The sequence below is a fragment of the Thermobia domestica genome, chromosome 2 (genome assembly GCF_964235325.1).
Source record: "Thermobia domestica chromosome 2, izTheDome1.hap1.1, whole genome shotgun sequence".
Classification (NCBI taxonomy): domain Eukaryota; kingdom Metazoa; phylum Arthropoda; class Insecta; order Zygentoma; family Lepismatidae; genus Thermobia; species Thermobia domestica.
Genome location: NC_137455.1, coordinates 29,171,916 through 29,191,078, shown reverse-complemented (window position 1 = coordinate 29,191,078; position 19,163 = coordinate 29,171,916). Strand labels below are relative to the sequence as shown.

Sequence of the window (19,163 nt, the reverse complement as noted above, 5' to 3'; positions counted from 1 at the left end):
CATAATCCACTACAGGCAATCGAACGTAAGTCTCTTGCACTGAGAGCAGTGACATCAATGATTTATACACGAAACTGTCCAATACTAATTTTATAATTTAATCCTATCCTTATGTTTGCATATTCAGAAGTTTCTTATTTTTTATATAACTCAGAAACTTACAGATATTCGTATAAGAAAGCGGTTTCTACTGGCTACCTTAAGCACCAATAGCAACTAAAGCACCAAAAACGAGATTTTAGAGACAAAAATGTTTTAATATTTTCCAGAACAATATGAAAGAACAGGAGGATTCCGCATCTCGAAATAGAAGAAAAAATATAAAAATACAATTGAGGTAACTAACAATAATGCTATCAAATCCTGCTCCAGGACCCTTTCCCCCCTAATAAGTTATATACAGGTACAATATCATCCTTTTCTGACTCAACCCTCTACTTCGTGTTGTTTACAGTACACTTTACTCTCTGTCAGACGTCAGATTTCGTTATACCGCATTATAATAACTCTATCGAGAGCGCAGAAGAGTTCCTGCACTACACTTTGCAGATGGTAGGAACAGAAGTATAATCACGTCATGTAAGCATTTCCCATACATCCTCTGCCCGCACGTTACGCTGTGAAGGACTTCAAGATGCCGCTTTTCGATCAAGTGGGTAATTTATGCGTGATTTTTTAGGCGTTACGTACGGATTATAACTGCTATCTCTGAATAGGACACAAAGCTTGGATAAATACAAGAATAATGTCTCGGAACTGTTTAAACAGCAGAAAGACACAGTGACGACGACCGGGAGGGGTTAACGTGGCGTGCTGTTCCTTGGTAGCTACGTCTCACTCCCGACTGCCCAGAAATGTTGTATTGTAATATATATTAAGAGTCTTCACTAAAGCGAAGTTAAACTACCGCTAATTTTAGAGTTTTTCTGTAATATCTTCAGAACAAATAAAAATATTCGAAAAGCAGAAAAGTAGTGAACTAGACAATACGATTTTGCATGTGATACCTTTACCACAATTCACCTATCTGCTTTTGGTATACCGCTATTTACAGAACCCGCAAAAATGCTAAATCTATATTCAGTTCCAAATCGAAAGATAGATGAGTTGTGATAACGGTATCATATGCAAAATCGTATTGTCTAGTTCACTGCGTTTCTACTTTGCTAATATTTTTATTAGTTTTGAAGATATTACAGAAAAACTTTAAAATTAGCGGTAGTTTAATTTCGCTGTAGTGAAGATCCTTAAGTATGTAATATAGAACCAGGTCCAGATTTAGGTTTGATGGGGCCCTAAGCTATTGAAAAGGACCTCTTATACGTCAAGCTTTCTTTTTCAGAGACAAAATGTTGCCGTGTTTAAGTTTGAATATATGTTATACGCTAATTTATGGTCCTAATGGATATCTACGGTAAATGGAAACAAGGGCCCATTGCAAGCAGGGCTGGGAAACGGCTCCATTATAAGTGGAACTGCATTACAAGTGGGGTTGAGAAATAGAGCCTTATTACTAGCACATAACAATACAAAACACCATTGATGAGTGTGCGTTTTATCTTATTTGCTTTTTCTAGTTATTTTGAAATTATATTAGAATCAGTTTCTTCTTTAATTTTTTTGGCCCCCAAGCAAGTGGGGCCCTAAGCTATAGCTTGTTTAGCTTATACGCAAATCCGCCGCTGTATAGAACTATCCTTTTCGTTATATACAACAAAATTTTCTTTGCTCCTCCTTTTGTCCCACTTAAAAAAAAATAAAAGTGGCGTAATTACTGGAAAGACATCTCATCTGTGATGTACGCTAGAGGTGTTCGGGTTTTAAGTCCCCCTGACCAAGATGTAATGCAAATGTAATCACTTACCATGTTTAGATATGGATAGAAATACCTGAAATTATATGAGGTCCATCCCTCTCCCGCTTTTGATGAGTTTCTGCGAACGTCACTGCGTCTCTTGATGGTCTTGATGCAAAATATTGCATGTTAAATCCCAATAGAGAAGTTCGTTAATTGTCAATATGGTTGGAAGGGGTACTACTTGAGCACTCTTCTTGCTAAATTAGGCGATATCTCATGCGGTTCGGACTCCACGTTAATCAGTAGGTCCCGTCTCATATAGCCTCACTGCTGAAAGGGACACTAAACTCAAAATCAACTCAACTCAGCTTCTTGGTAAATTACTGAAAAATAAACTCTTTGTGATAAACAAAGCTGTGCCGATTTTCACAATTTGATGCATTTTTGTGGAACTACAATTTTATATGTCATGTCATCATACAAATACTTCTATAAATTTTAACATACAACGTTACATTAATACGCGTAACGATTCAATATAACACTACCTAAGTATTTTAAAATCTAATTTTATGCACAGCTTGAGTACTAGACGCTTACTATATAAATACTGCGATAAAAAAAATGATAAAACTTCGTGAATAACATTTTACGTAAATCATTTCAAGGGCTTTTGTTATATACGTATGTCATTTTCTTATTTTAAAGAGCGCATTAGCATTTATTTAATCTCTATATTTGTATATATATCCCGAGCTAGGGGTTTTAGTATTCTTGCTTACTATAAAGCGAATATAGCATATACATATTCATATGTATGTATAAGAAAAATACATACAAAAGAGCTTCTCTCTAAGCCAACTTCCAGAGAGCGGAGAAGTGTGTAACTGGAGATATGAAACCTGAAGTGAGATTACGTTTCCTCATCCCTGATTGCTCCCTGAATGGTGATTTTTTCCCATAGAAAGCCAACCATAGGGAAAAAGAGAATGGCTTAGAAGAGTTTTTTAAAAAAGAAAGAAGATGAGCTACCATAGAGTTTTTAAGGTGCGTGTCATTTCGCCAGTGGCTCAGATTTGGAGAAAAAAAAATCTCGAAAGACGGAAAGGGTAAGGGAAAGGAGAAATCTTAGATGCCAGTATATTGTGTAGAGACTATGCCCAAGAGAAATAAAGCGAAGTATATGGTTACTTCTTCGTCAAGATAAACAAACTGCTGGTTGCTTTTCTTTTCTTTCATCTTATTTGTGAGATTTATTGAGAAAAGTTATTTTTTTTACAGATTTTTTCTTTAAAACTTTGACCATAGTATGACTCCATAACATTTCTTCAAGAGAACAGTATAAGTGTAAAAAATTCTTCTCCAGGTTTTAAAATTATTTTACGACCCCTTTCTCTAAGGATTATCTCTAAAGAAATCTTTCAATTTAACGTCCCACACATATGCCCGCTAACTTAAGGGAGATAAGTGATTAAGCCAAGTAAATGGTGATGGAATAATTGGAGGAAGTAAAGGAGAGTACCCCGAAAAAACGTACGGATTATCGCTATAGAGTAAATCAGAAAAGAAATTGTGCAAATATTTACAAATGAAAATTTTATGTTTCATGATGTACTTAAAACGTAAATAATTAATATGATGAAAAGTCATGTTTCTAACAAGTACATTAACAGTTTTACTCAGATTATCTATCCCGGAGATGTTAGAACTTTTTTTTGTTTTGTTTTTGTAAGACATTACATTGTGTAGCCTATCTATGATAGAATGGGTGAAACGCCGCACCTGTAAGGATCTCATTCAAACATACAAAAACTGATTAATTTACCTAGACCTATGTTCCAATTCTCTTTTTTAAGACATCGTATCATATTAAAAAAGTTTGAAAGAAATGCAGCTACGTAGGCAAACCTTACATTTTATATATTTTTGTTATTCGTGCGATGTAAATAATCCACAATGATACTGTGACGGAAAAGTTAAAAAACATCGTAGTCTATGTTAAGTTCCTAATTTAAAATCAAAATATCAGTTAAACAAGAATTTTAGAAATGATAAAAAATGGATCGAAAGATTGCGATCTTGATCAATAATTAGTTTTTGGAGAAGGGGCCCCAAAAGTTTGAACAGACCATAAATACAGTTTTCGTATTTTCTTCGGAAGTAACACATCATACTGAGTTAAGTGATAGATTGAGTTTGACTACATGTAGTTCTCCAGATACAAGGCCAACAAGAACATTTTGATTGAAATGTATTGAATCTTTTGATCCAAAAATGCGACAGCAATCTGAGTTGACACTAGTTTCGTTAGAATTTTCAAATACAAAAAGAAATACAAACTAAAAGAATGAAAACGACCCCAATTTAAATATTGTTACAGGTCTACACAAGCTGCAAAATATCCCTAATATTCAGACTATAAGTCTACAAAATACATTGACGTAAATACTAAACTAACTTGCCTTTTTCATGTCTTTGCGATCGATACAAAACATATCAGAAATTGTGTAACAATAATTTACGTGTAGCAAAGTATAACCAAGAACATGCTTTATATCATGGAGACTACTGAATTTAGGTTTTCAACTCAGCTAGGTCTATCATTTGTAACGTGCACTATCCTATGAAATGGACACATCACATTGCCGTTCGGACAATAGATCGGGGACTAAGTCCACAAAACCCACACACGTAAAGTATTTACTATACTATCAACAGTAAAAACACTAATGTAACAGAGTATTCTGTAATATGTGAATAAGGTAATTAAATAGACATATAAGCACAAATAAAGAAAAATGTAAATGTCTTAAATCCAAAGTGACGTTATTGGGGTGAGCGAAAAACTGATTTTAAATATAATCTTTATAAATGAAAAAAAAATATCAATTACATAAAATCTTACAATGAAGTAATATACCTCAAGTAATAATTATGAGACAATACATACCTGAAAATACAACACATGGCTGTAAGTAAATAAGTGAATTCAGGAATAACCATCCCCTAGATAACAGTAGAATTCTACTACTAAAAATAGTTGAAAATATAGAACTGGGAGACTTACACGATAACAAGGCAAGCTCTATTTGAAGCAAGTTTAATCATGAATTCAGGAAATAATTTACAATCTTTGTATAACCTAATTAACCACTAACTTCAAGAAAAATACATAAAATTTAAAAACACTCATAAAGTACAATTCTTAACTGGTACCATACTACAATATTATTATTTCCTTTTTTTTCCTTTCGCGAACAATTGTTTAAGGTAACTATTATATCCAAGATCATCTATTCACTTTTCACTAAACTCGATATCACAGAATTTAGTTCCGATCAGTTTGATTTCAGCTTCACAATCAGTGTTGCCACAGTTCTAGCTCTGGAGTGGGCTGAAAAAAAGTACCAAATTGAAACAAAAAGGGCTCAATTCATTTTTTTAATCTATCGGGGGTAAAAGTGTGGGGGAACGCGGGGACGCCGTCTCCCCACTTCCAGAAAATATCTGTGGTGACCCCCACTTCTAAAAAATTACAATGGGCAAAGATAGACACGGAGGACAACGTGACGTCATACGTCACCCTACTTTTTCAGACCCACTTTTACCCCTGAGTGTAATACATTGCTCTATAACATTAAACTAAAAGTGGTAAAGTTCTGTAACACTCCCACTTTTCCAAGAGCTGAAATGAAGAAAGTGCTCTTTTTAAAAATTAGTTTTTAAAAATATCCAAATAGGACGACTAAAATTTCTACCACACTGCATCTTTCTTGTCTCCTTCATGCGTGGTGCGGATGCGCCCATCTAGTGTCATTTGTTTCCCGGTATAGTTCGAATTACGAATTTTCTACACAAAGTTCGTAGCGTTATGTCGTGCAACGTTACAGAAATGAATGTTCAACAGCATTGTTTAAGAGTCCAACATACAGTATGAGTAACGTGAGATGTAGGAACAGTCTTACTGACACACTTGAAAATGTGACAAGTATTTGTTAAATGGTGCTGAATTGGGTAGAATTGTACCAACTTTTTCACAGAAGAGGCTGAAAATACCAGCGTGGTACCAACGGGCTGATGATTGACAAAAAGATCTGAATTTGGTACAATTGTACGAAGTGTGGCAACGCTACTTCACAATTGAAGCTTATAACTCGTAACGAAATTTCGAATAGATATAGTTCGGTAGATTGCCACTACAGCTCTATAGTCGGACTATCTCCCCGACATCTATACAATTCAATACCCTAACTTTTTTTCTACAAACTCATTGCAGAGGTCGCTTGGTATAGTTTAATTCTCGTACTTAACGCAGTGGTGTTAGCTGATAAAGATCACTTAAGACCAGGTAAGTACCTCTCGATCATAGATTTTTCAGGCATCTTCGCTCTCAGATTGAATGCAATTTCAATCACGAGCGCTGTACCTAAATGATGCTTATGATTGCTATGAAATTGTTACACATTGTACCTTTAAAAAGTAAATTCGTCACCATGTTCAGCTATAACCAAGTTCACCAAATTCAAACTTTTCTTTTTATTCCTAATTTGAACAACATATTCACTCTGCTGTTCTCTTGTGAGGTGTAGATTCAATTATTTGGATCTTTTGTAGGTCCATTGCTTTAAATCACCTTTGTTTTTAGTAGGTTCAGTGTTTTCACACATCTTTCCCTGAGTTCATTGCTGTGAGTTTTGATCTAGGTGGATTTTTTCTTTCTTACAGTTTTTGAAGGAATTTCATTGGCTGAAGTTCAGTGCTGTATTTTCTACAGTAAAGGTTTGATTCAGTAGAAAAGTTCATGTAGCACTAGAACTAGTTCCTGGTTTAGAATGTCTAATGTATTGAGTAGCCCTAGAACCCAAATGAGCATATCTAAAATATAAAGCAGGTAGTTTCTTAGACCTCTTCTGCTCAGAGAGAAAATTCACGAGACCCTGAACACACGAAGGTAGATTTATTCCACACTTCACAAAGTAGAGTCCCTACCGAATTCCGCGTTAGTTTCCGGACAGGATGTTATTCAATCTATGTGCTGCTGGCGTCACTAAATTACATTTGAAAGAACCAAAAACAGATTTTCCTAATGGCTCTAAAGCTTGAGTAGTGTGTACAAGTAGTCAGTGTGACGTAATTTTGTTCTATTCTGCTAGGTACAGAAGAGAAATGGAAGAAACATATAACAAGAATCCATCGACTATCAGAAGAGTATTACGTTTAGGTGTTTTCCGATATATAACAGCTTACTAAATCACCATTTTAATATTTATTTATTAACATATTTGGAATTGTGATTCAGGTACACTTTGGATGCTAGAGGGAGTAGATCTTGGAACTCTAGTTTTAAATATTTGCCTTGAGGAGTAGTGCAGGAGAATGAAACCTGCCCTTTGCCAAACAACTCATTACTAAGTTGACTGCTTCTTCCTTCTCGTCAGTTATTTTAATCACTATTTTTAGCACTGGTTGTCAGAACTTTGCCAATTTTATTTATCACCGCGGCCTCATCAACATTGTATGTGTTTTGTGGTTTGTCCTCATAATTGTATTTTATTATCTCTTCCTCTAGAAGATCATAACATTTTTTTGTTGCTTCTCTGGGTAACCCCATTCTATTACTATTAACTGCTTACGAATTGTAACATCAAAATGTTATTTCAGAAAACACGAATATACATTCAGGGTGTTTCAAACCAACACCGACCACCTTTAGAAGGTGACTCCTGACACCATCAGATAAAAGGTATAGACCAACTTGGGTGCACAAATGCTTTCTTTCGGAGTTATAGGTTGCCGAAAAAATGAAAAAAAGAACTTTAAAGGTTCATAGCTCCAAAACTATGGAACTACCGTAGTCGGGTCAAGACTTCACTTAGGAATTAATATGTGAATTATCCAAATATCCATGTTTCAGAATCCTGCTGTACTTCCGCAACAATTATGTAAAGGTAGTTGATGTACTTCAAATTATATGCCCGTAGCCGAACTCAGTCTAGAAAAATTATTGCTTGAGTGCTGCTGGATTCTGAAACATTAATTTTGTGAAGTCTTGACCCGACTACGGTAGGTCCCATAGTTTTGGAGCTATGGGCATTTAAAGTTCATATTTTCATGCTTTCGGCAGCCTATAACTTCGAAAGATCCAGCATGCTCTATATTTGTTTTGACGAAAGTATGGAATTTGAACAGGAAATCTTTAACTATATATCAGTGTTGCCACAGTCCTAGCTCTGGAGTGGGCTGAAAAATACTACCAAATTGAAACAAAACAGACTCACTTTATTATTTTATACTATCGGGAGTAAAGGCGTGGTGGAACGCGGGTAGACGCGGCATCCCCCGCTTCTAAAAATTTACAATGGGTAAAGATAGGAACGGAGACAGCATGACGTCATGCGTCCCCCTACCTTGTCAGTTTCACTTCTACCCCTGAGTATAATGCATGACTCTGTAACATTAAACTATAAGAGGTAAAGTTCTATAACACTCTCCGTTTTCCAAGAGTTCGAATCAAGAAAGTGATCCTTTTACAAATTAATTTTTGAAAACATCCAAATAGGGACTAAAATTTCTACCACACTGTTTCTTTCTCGTCTCCTTGATGCAAGGCATGGATTTGCTCATCTAGCGTCATTTGTTTCCAGGTATAGTTCGAATTACGAATTTTCTACCCAACGTTCGTAGCGTTATGCGGTGCAACGTCACAGAAATGAATGTTCAACACCATTTTTTAAGAGTCCAACACACAGTATGATTAACGTAAGATGTAGGAAAAGTCTTACTGACACTTCTGAAAATGGTACTGGATTGGTTAAAATCGTGGTACCAACGGGCCAATGAATGTCAAAAAGGGCTGAATTTGGTACATTTGTAACAAGCATTGCAGTAATGCTCTACATGTAAAACAGCATTAATGCCAAGCGTAATTGAAAAGCTATTTATTGTCATGTTTTCACTAAGTTTTTAGAGAAAACGGTATATTTTCCTTTAAGAGTTAAGCTTAGAGAGATCTGCTATGAAGTCGTGTGTTGCAAACTGTGAGAATGCTTTTAATACTTAATTTTGAAGCTTAAATTTCCTTGAATAAATGAGCTGAAACTTTTATATTTTTTCAAAGCTTGGACAACAGTTTATTGAGACATCTGTGCTCCAGAATAAGCTTTGTGCTAAGAAATAAAAGAAATAATTTTTTTTCATATTCCTGAGCTAAGTTGGGTTAATCATAGACATTGGGTGGAAATAATACAGTTTCCGGGAGTGGGGTATTTCCAGCGATTGCACACATGAAACATAGATCAATCAACTCATCTCGATAAAAGATAGTAAACAGTATAAGAATTGCTCACATCAGGTAGACGATACCTAATACAGTTTCACGGGTAATAGGGTATTTTTATTAGTGTTTCAGGTCGAGGGAACGTGCTGGCTATGGGAGTGGAAAACCTCTATCAATCCAACGTTTACCGAACGTGTCGTTCAGGTCATCCCAAAACATCTGCTTATAATGGGCAGGGGTGTCGTCTAGCTGAAAGTACTCTCGCTGGGGAATGACAAGTGGCGCGTTCTCCTCTATTAACATGCTAAGCATAACAAGGTAACCCTCTCCCCTGATTAGAAACTGAAAAATATCCATGCAGGCAGCTATTTTTGTTCGTTTCTCAATGGAATATCCGTATGTCATGGTTTAATCTTTTAAAAAAAAAAAAAAATTAATGTTAACACATTTTTGCCTCACAGTAAGACCATTTATACAAGTAGTGTATGTATAAAGCAGTATTTGTGTCACCGCAAGAAAAGAACAATATATACACGTAGTATATGTGCAATGCAGTACTAGTGTCAACGTAAGGAAGAGGCAATGTATACAAGGAGTATATGTGTTAAGCAGTATTCGTGTCAACATAAGGAAGGGACCATGTATACACGTAGTGTATGTGTAAAGCAGTATTCGTGGCATCGTAAGGAAGAGATAATGTATAAAAGTACTATATGTCTAAATTAGTATTCGTGTCACCGTAAGGAAGGTACCATATATAGAAGTAGCATATGTGTAAAGCAGTATTCGTATCACGGGAAGGAAGATACCATGTATACAAGTAGTATATGTGAAAGACAGTATTCGTGTTACCATAAGAGTTCGTGTATACAAGTAGTATACGTGTAAAGCAGTATTTTTTTCTATTCGTTTCACCAAAAGGAAGAGGCAATGTATACATATGTGTAAAGCAGTATTCGTGTCACCAGAAGGAAGATACCATGTATACAAGTAGTATATGTGAAAGACAGTATTCGTGTCACCATAAGAGTTCATGTACACAAGTAGTATACGTGTAAAGCAGTATTCGTTTCACCATAAGGAATAGGCAATGTATACATATGTGTAAAGGACTATATATGTAAAGCAGTATTCGTATCTCCTTAAAGAAGAGACCATATATACAAGTAGTATAAGTGTAAAGCAGTATTTATGTCACCATACGGAAGAGGCAGTGTATAAAAAAGTATATATGTAAAGCAGTATTCGTGTCACCGTAAGGAAGAGACAAAAAACGTAGTCCCTAGTTACAATCTGCTGGTTACCAGTGATTTTACCACACATACAGTACATAAATAACAACATCTTACAGCAAAATAAAGTCGGTCCATTATTATCGGAACAAAGATATACTCTTAAGAGCCACATAGCTATTTTTTTTTATTTTCTTGAAATTCACACATGATATTTTGACCCCATTACTTGGTTCAGATCAATGTTTTCTATCTGTTGATATATTGTGTGTATCCCAATTCAAAACACTTCGTATTAAAATAAAGCCAAGTTCCGTACGAGGACTGAAAAGTAAAATTACCTATGCAGAAAAATTCTTCAGATAAGGTAAATTATAATACCGATTCTGCCAAGTTCTTGACATACATTCCCTCATCTTAAAAGTATTTGATGAACTTGGGCTACTGGTTACGTTAAGTTGGTGCACCAATCCAGCCAAGGTGCACGGTATTCCACTAACCTCTTCGTCTTCATGTATATACAATTTTTCTGTTTTAATGTCCTTCATCAATTGTAGTCTCATTCTTTCTCTCCATCTCTTTCCTGCCACCATATCTCTAAGAGGAAAATAATGTAGTTCCTTCTTAGTCAATGTCCCAAGCAGTTTTTCTTCCTCTTCTTAATAATATCTATAATTGTTATTTTCTTCCCCACCATTTCTAACACCCTCTCATTCGTTTTCCAGTGGAGCTAATCCTATTCTTCTTCTCCACACCCACATTTTGAAAACTTTTAGTCATTTTGCATCACTTTTGCCTAATATGCCGTATGTTTCTGCCGCATACAGTACAATACTCTATACGAATCATTTTACGAGATATTTTCTCAACTCTTTATTCAAGGTGTTGATATACTATCAAAATAATATTTTCGTCCTACTAAAGGTTTCTGCCGCCATTCCTATCCTTGCTTTTATTTTACCTTCTCACTTTATATCATCACTAATAATACCACCCACATCATAAACTAAACATCTGTTCTGTTTTCTTCCTTCCTGCTTCTATATTTGACATCGGCCGCTCAGTTCCAATCAACATAGCTTATTTTTTTCTTTCTAACATTTATTTTAATCCCATTACAACTTCTTATTGCTTTTCTTTCTAAAATTCCATAACAACCGCCATGTCAACTGCAACCTGTATACACCTAATTATTCTACCTCAGAACATCATTATTCGACTTTATATTTGTTATTAATTTTTTTTTTTAATTTTCTTTGATTGAGAAGATGTCAATATTTTTGAGCCTCTTGAATGGTATTAAAATTTAAGCCACTCAAACATTTCTCTTTAAACGTTTTCCCAAACAGCTTGTTTTCTAATATACGTATTTATTTTGGATTTAACACCGCAATTTTGTGACCTACATAACGTAATACTTCACAGTGATTTGGTCGATAGGAGACTCAAGTACTTTAAAACCAATGGAAATGTAGTTTTCTCGTACGATGTGAAAACCACTTGCTTTATCTGCTTGATGTTAAATTCCAATCTACGAGTATGCGGACGTTACTGCTGTGAGTATTTTTTTTTTTTTTTACATTATTGCAGTGTTGCAAAATGTATGGTAAGTATGAACACTTCAATTTGTTGTGTACACAAAGTGGATACAGAATCCAGACAACAGTTAACAACGCGTTGTTTACTAAGTACTCCACTATACATACATTCAATTCCAGACACATTCGCCCACATAACACACGCTATTACACTTGCACAAACACAATTCTCGCTCACACAAAACCCGTATGTGTAGAGGCAAACAGTGTCTGGATTGTATTGAGTTGTGGTATGGTCAGTGTAATGTTATGAAAAGACACACAACCTGTAGTTTAGTTGTTAGAGATAACACGTTGAAATAGTAAATCATTGTCAGTTTTATTTCATATCGAATGTTCATATTTGTTCATATTAACGTCGTACTGTTTGCTCATAACTCCGAGAATTGACCAAAAAATAAGGTTACAAAGCATGCAGTAAAATGTGTATATATTATTTCATACAACCAATACCACCAACAGATAGTAGTACATACATTAGGTTATTCCATATCAGTTGGGGGACTTGTCGCATCATGCATGAGTTCGAAAATTCCCACCTGGTACAAATCATGTCTCTGGGTGTTCAGCCCGTTGTCATGAAGTGTTTCACCTCCCCGTCTATAACAAAGTGCCGACCTTCTAGGACAGCGTTTCCACAATTTTTTTCAACTTGCGGCACACTATGGGTGTAACTTGAATTCTCGCGGCACATGCATAGATTTTATTATATTTAAATATAAAATACCATTGTATCTTTTCCTGTGTACTGAATTCTTCACAAAGAAGAAAGCTCGATCACTGGTTTTCCACCATGGTAAATCATGATGCTTATTTTTCATTCTAATTTAAAAATAGAAAACAATTGTAATGAAATATTATATTAGACTTAGGGTTTTAAAAATACGCTTTCTTTTTCGAAAACTGCATCCAAACTTTCACTAACAAGGAAGATCACTAAATAACGAACGAACAAACAAATCTCTTTTACTTTTAAAACACAAATGTAGGTAATTCGTATGCATGTTTGTTTTTTCGAAAGGATTGAATATTTTAAAATTTGAAGTTATGAAATATTCTGTAACAATAAAGAAGCAATAATGGTCATAACGTCATAACCATGATAACAAATACCTTTTTCAGTATTAAAAATGCACAGAAAAGTAACGTGGTATGAAACTTAAAATTGTAGATTCATATTAGAGGTTCATAGTAATATTAAATACAAATATACATTTTTCGCTATGCCCTGCAATTTAATTCCTATAGAACTAATAATTTTGTTTCGATTTACTCGCGGCACGCCAGCGGCAGATTCACGGCACACTGGTTGAGAAACGCTATTCTAGGAGCTCCTTCAAATGTGTGAAGAGATAAAAGTCACTTGGAGCCAGATCCGGGCTGTAGGGAGGGTGGTCGATGATATCCCATCTTTGTTCAAATCTGTTGATGACGCGCTGCGCTCTTTTCTGTTCAAATCTGATGATGAAATGCCGGTGACATTTTCGCTACCAGCCACAAAATTTCGATCATTCTGCGACGTGCAGACAAGATTACAGTCTTCCCGTAAACCTCTACCAACTGCCGGTGAATTTCAGCCACAGTTATATGTTTCGCCCACACAAATCGAATACCTAATCGGACTTCTTCGCGAGACCAGTTTGCTAAACGAGTCGCCAACCTACAGGCGGGCGGCTGAAACTATGCACAGTTGCCAACTCCATGTATTAAAATTACCCCGCATTTCTAATTCCTCTATAACAGACGAAACTTCAGAAATATCGGCGTTTTAACCTTAGTTTTTGATACTGCCTATTACAGTAGTGTACGCTAGTGTTAAATTCAACATTTCTTTCCTATTTTGTATTTCTGTTCGGTTTCAGATATCCGTATTGTAAAAGGAAACTGTTGCAGCGTTAATAGTTAACAGTCGCCGCTCCTCTACATTCGTTGACTACTTTCATTTAAAAAATGAATATTGACGAAGCTGAACACGAACTTGCTTAGCTTTTTATTATTAAGACAAGACCGTATTAACTATAAATACGGTTGTAATTACTTATATAAAATCCACAAGTTTTTATTCCATGTCTTGCACAAAGAGCTATAACTGATTAACTAAGCACCATGAACACAGTGCAATAATTATGAATAACAAGCTTTACAGCTAACCCACATGAAGCGTACTCTATCATTAGTAAACCGTAACCAAATTTAGATTTTAACATTAATATATGAGTTACCTGGGGGACAAACTTAAAGAAAAAGTGAAATGTAAGAAATTAGAATTTCCAATTAACCACGATCATAACAATCTATAGCGTACAGCAGGCTGAAGGGAACATATAGTTTTACGATATTTTCATACTTCGATCGAGTTCGATATATTTTGTTTCTAAATATAGTTGTTAAAGCCAATATTGTATGCTTTTCTGCTATCGGTGTTCGATACATTTCGATATTTCTTTTTCTGCGCAATTATTTCGATATATTTCGTTCACAATATATTTTAATCTGTTTCGATATTTCCATACTTTAAGATACATTCTGTCAAGAAAGAAGCCGGGAATTGTATATTTACAAAACCCAATGAAAGGGAGCGTCAAAACTCTTCTTCTCGTTACGTTAGCACAAGTATCCTCTATGCTCACGCGGAGTTTGAGTGCCATCTGCCGTTAGTTTGTTTACAGTGCACCATTTGTCAGTTCGTCGCAAGTGTGTGGGTGTTTTTTTTTTTTTACAATGGTTAAAACTATCGAACGAATAATCTGTTTGAAATGTTGCCATTCAAATAGAACTATGTGTGCCAAAGCGCTGAAAATGTTACATAAGGCTTACGGTGAGTCGAATTTATTTAAAACGCATGCGTATGAGTGATGCAGTGCATTCAGAAAAGGTGGATAAGTAGTGAAAAAATTTGCGTTGCTCTGGTCGACCATTAACGTCTTCACATCGCTAAAGTAAAGGAGATGGTGACTGGAAATAGTTCGTTTTAGGTGAGAGAGATAGCTACTGAAATGTTTGTGTCTCTCGAATGAAATTTTACCATTTTAAACGAGTGTTTGGACATGAAACGTGTTGCGACTCGATTAGTGCCAGAAGGCCTGAATTTTCTGCAAAACCTCAATCGCGTAAGGGTTGCTGAAGACATGCTACAACGAGTCAATTTCGAGCCCACAGCCGTAAAACGCATTGTAACTGGTGTTGAGACATGGGGGTACGAGTTTGACATGCAAACCTGTCAACAAGCTTTGAAATGGTGCCTTCCAACTGAGCCAAAATCGAGAAAAGCACGTCAAAGTCGATCAAAAGTGAAGCTATATAACGACTCACCAAGGGTAGTCGTCAACCTGGTCCGTCTAAGTAAGATATACAAATATTGAGTGGTAGTATTAGTTGGCATGTAAAAATTATCTTTAATAATGATATAGCACTATTCTCACCTTTTCTATTAGAATGATAACGTCGATGAACGTTGCTAAAATGATTTATTAGCTGATATATTTTCCTTCTAACTGTCAAGCACACAAACTTGCTGACTAAGTATCCATAAAACATTTACATAGCCACAACAACTATCCCATAATAATAATTTACATATCTTGAAAAACATTCTTCTTTTGTTAATATGAAATTAACATTCTATTAAGTATAGTGCACATGTATGAGCACTTTCTGCCCAAGGTACAGGTAATTATTACCCTATCCAAAGTATTTTGTTATATAAAATGTCGCCCGACAAAATGGACTGAATATAAAAGTCATAAGCGAGTTTGGCTTTTATGTTCAAGAACCACTGGTCCGTTTACAATACTGTTCTTACATTGCATATGTCCATCACATTTTGATCGCACCTCATATATATCTTTATTACATTTCATATATATATATATATATATATATATATATATATATATATATATATATTTATAACAAATATTACACTTCATCAATACTTATTTTTAATTACATTCATTATATTATTATTATATTTTCTTATTAAAAATATCGTCGCTCATTTATTTAATCGTTGAAGGGTGCGAATTCAAAAATTGGAAGGGACAAACATGAGTTACAAATAGTCAGGGCGCATTATATGATAATCATTTTAGGTGATATTTTAAAATAAACATTAGATTAATAAGGCATCACAACATAGAAGAATCTCATTCAAGATAGTTGTCGAATATTTAGTTTTATAGAATAGATCTTCTTCTTAACATAATCTTTGACAGTTAAGTTTTTTTTACACAAATCAATCTAATATAAATAACCTTTGCTTTTAATCATTTATGAATTGAATTATAATTCTTACATATATCAAAAACATCAACAAGAAAGAATAAAAATCATTTGAAAATTAGCTTTTCAGTCTACCTAAAACTCTATTTAAGCACTTCAAGTATTTATAAGAATCGTTTTCATTATTGGTATTAACACATAAACTTAAAAATAAAAATTCACAAGAATCTATAACTGATATGAATTTAACCTAATTTCATTAACGGTAATCAGGTTACGTTCGTACTTGCATATGAATCTAATAAAGTACATTGTACTGCACAATCATTATTATGTCCCCTATTACTGTTCTGTACAGGAATTACTTCAATACCTGGATCCGGATGTGAAGTGCCATCTCTTGATCTCCAATTATGTCTATCCACGTAGTTCGCTGTATTGCTGGAATTTCGCCATACATTTCGTCTATTTTTAAAACTATTTTGATTATATGGTCTAACATATGGATTGCTACGATTAATTAGGTTAGGCGGATTCCCTACATAACTTTACCTATTTTGCTCATTTTGATTGCTAGAATTTACTCGGCTTAGGTTATGTTCCGTATTATTCACACTTCGGATATTCAAATTCCGAAGAGGCACAAAATGATCTGAATTATTCTTATTTTTACCCATTCCTGCTTGTTGATTCATGGCATGGTATTGAGTTTCATAGCATTGGACAAGCATTAATAAATGGTTGAAACTCATACACTGTGTGGAAAATAAGATCTGTTACAATTTAAATGGAAGCAAATTTCGAATCGATGCTATTATTCTCGATTCCGATTGCAATGGATTAACGACCTTTAATTCGTTGTATGTATTTACAACAAACTCTACAATAGATTTATGCAATCGAGGATTGAAGTGTTGATTTCTAATGGTGGCATCTCTATTCGCAAGCAAAAAGTCATTTTCATAATTTGCGATCAGTGCCGCTTTGAATTCATCATATGTATTGATGTGATCACGTACTGCTTTAAACCATAATGAACAAGGTGGGAGTAATACATGAGGAATTAATTTCATATATTGTGATCTATCTATACACATAATATTGCATTCGTCCTGGAATTTCTCTAAGAAAGAAGTAGCATTCTCGTTACACTTACCACTGAATTTGCTCATAGCTCGAATTTCACTCATCTTAACACTTAATTTTACCTTCCTTTTATCATTCCGTGTACTTATTGGGTGATAGTTCCTATCCATGACGTGATGTGTCGTTACACCATCTATGTTTCGCCCATCTGTACTCTTCGGATGTATTTCTTCCAATATAATATCATCATCAGACACCGGCGAAGGCGAGTTCATCTCTGGTGAGTGGGGAAACTCCAAGCAATCACTACACATGTTATTACGGTATGTGTTGTCCTTAACCTGTAGCATTCTAATTTCTTCCTGTAACGTAGCTATCGACTGCGTATTTGCTCGTATGTTGTTAGCATTATTGATGACCTGGATCTTTTGTTGTTGAACAGAAGATTCGGTTACTTCTAAATCCTTTTTTATATCACTGATTTCTTGGCTCAGGTGGTTGTGGTTACCCTGGCATTGCTCCGATATTCCTTTTAATTTTTCCTCGAACTGCGAGGTGATATCGCTCATCGTCTGGATAATTAATTGTTTCGTTTCATCCGACTTCTGTTCCATCTTCTGTTCTATCGTCTGCTTCAATTCTTCGTATTGCTTGTTAGATTCATCAGACTTCTGTTCTATTCGTCTACTTAATTCTTCAGAGTTATGCTTCATCGTCTGCTTTAATTCGGTAGACATCTGACTCAATTGCTGCTGTAAAACTAGCAAGATTCGGTCTTCCGATGTCATTCTTGATGTTACACTAGGTTCACCGTTGTCACTATTGGTGGATTCATTCTCCATTATTTCAGTGTCCATTTTCCTTATGATTATTCTACCACTTCTCAATATGGTCAAATTTGTATTCATTAACTTAATTGTAAAAGTAAATTCACCCTTACTTTGCTTCGGGGTATAGAATTTATGAAAAGTCCCGGGTGAGGTAAACCAAAATTTTTATAATCCCGGTGTGAAGGCACCAAAATTTTTATAACGACTCACCAAGGGTAGTCGTCAACCTGGTCCGTCTAAGTAAGATATACAAATATTGAGTGGTAGTATTAGTTGGCATGTAAAAATTATCTTTAATAATGATATAGCACTATTCTCACCTTTTCTATTAGAATGATAACGTCGATGAACGTTGCTAAAATGATTTATTAGCTGATATATTTTCCTTCTAACTGTCAAGCACACAAACTTGCTGACTAGGTATCCATAAAACATTTACATAGCCACAACAACTATCCCATAATAATAATTTACATATCTTGAAAAACATTCTTCTTTTGTTAATATGAAATTAACATTCTATTAAGTATAGTGCACATGTATGAGCACTTTCTGCCCAAGGTACAGGTAATTATTACCCTATCCAAAGTATTTTGTTATAGCTAATGTTGGTTGTTTTTATTTTGTTATCGCACTGTTGTGCACCGGGAATTCTTACCAAAATGTGAAACAGTAAATAAAGAATATTATCAAAGCGTCATGCGGCATGTGAGAGCGCAAATTCATCGAAAAGGACCAGATTTGTGGAAAGAAAAACTCGTGGATTTTGCACCACGAAAACTCCCCTCTCACAAGGCTATCATTACAAACGAATTTTTTGGCCAAAAAGTCAACAAATCTTATCCCGCCGCAACCGCCGTATTCCCTTGATCTGGCTCCGGTCGACGTTTTTGTTTTTTCAAAATTCAAATTACAACTTCGAGGCAACCGTTTTCAGTCGGTAGGTGACATCGAAGAGAATTTGCCGCAAATACTGAAGTCTATTCCGGAAAATGCGTTACAAAAATGTTTTGATGATTGCCTTATTCGTCAACATAAGGGTATTATTTCGGAAAGGGCCTACTTTGAAGACGATACAATACATTTGGAAAAATAATGCATATTTTATGTTTTATTGAACAA

General features: G+C 35.0%; 1 protein-coding gene across 1 annotated transcript in view; it reads left to right on the top strand.

The window, feature by feature from the left end:
• LOC145671304 (dipeptidase 1-like) overlaps positions 1–19,163 on the top strand; it is a 418,780-nt gene that overhangs the window by 185,912 nt on the left and 213,705 nt on the right. The gene's annotated exons all lie outside the window — the stretch shown is intronic.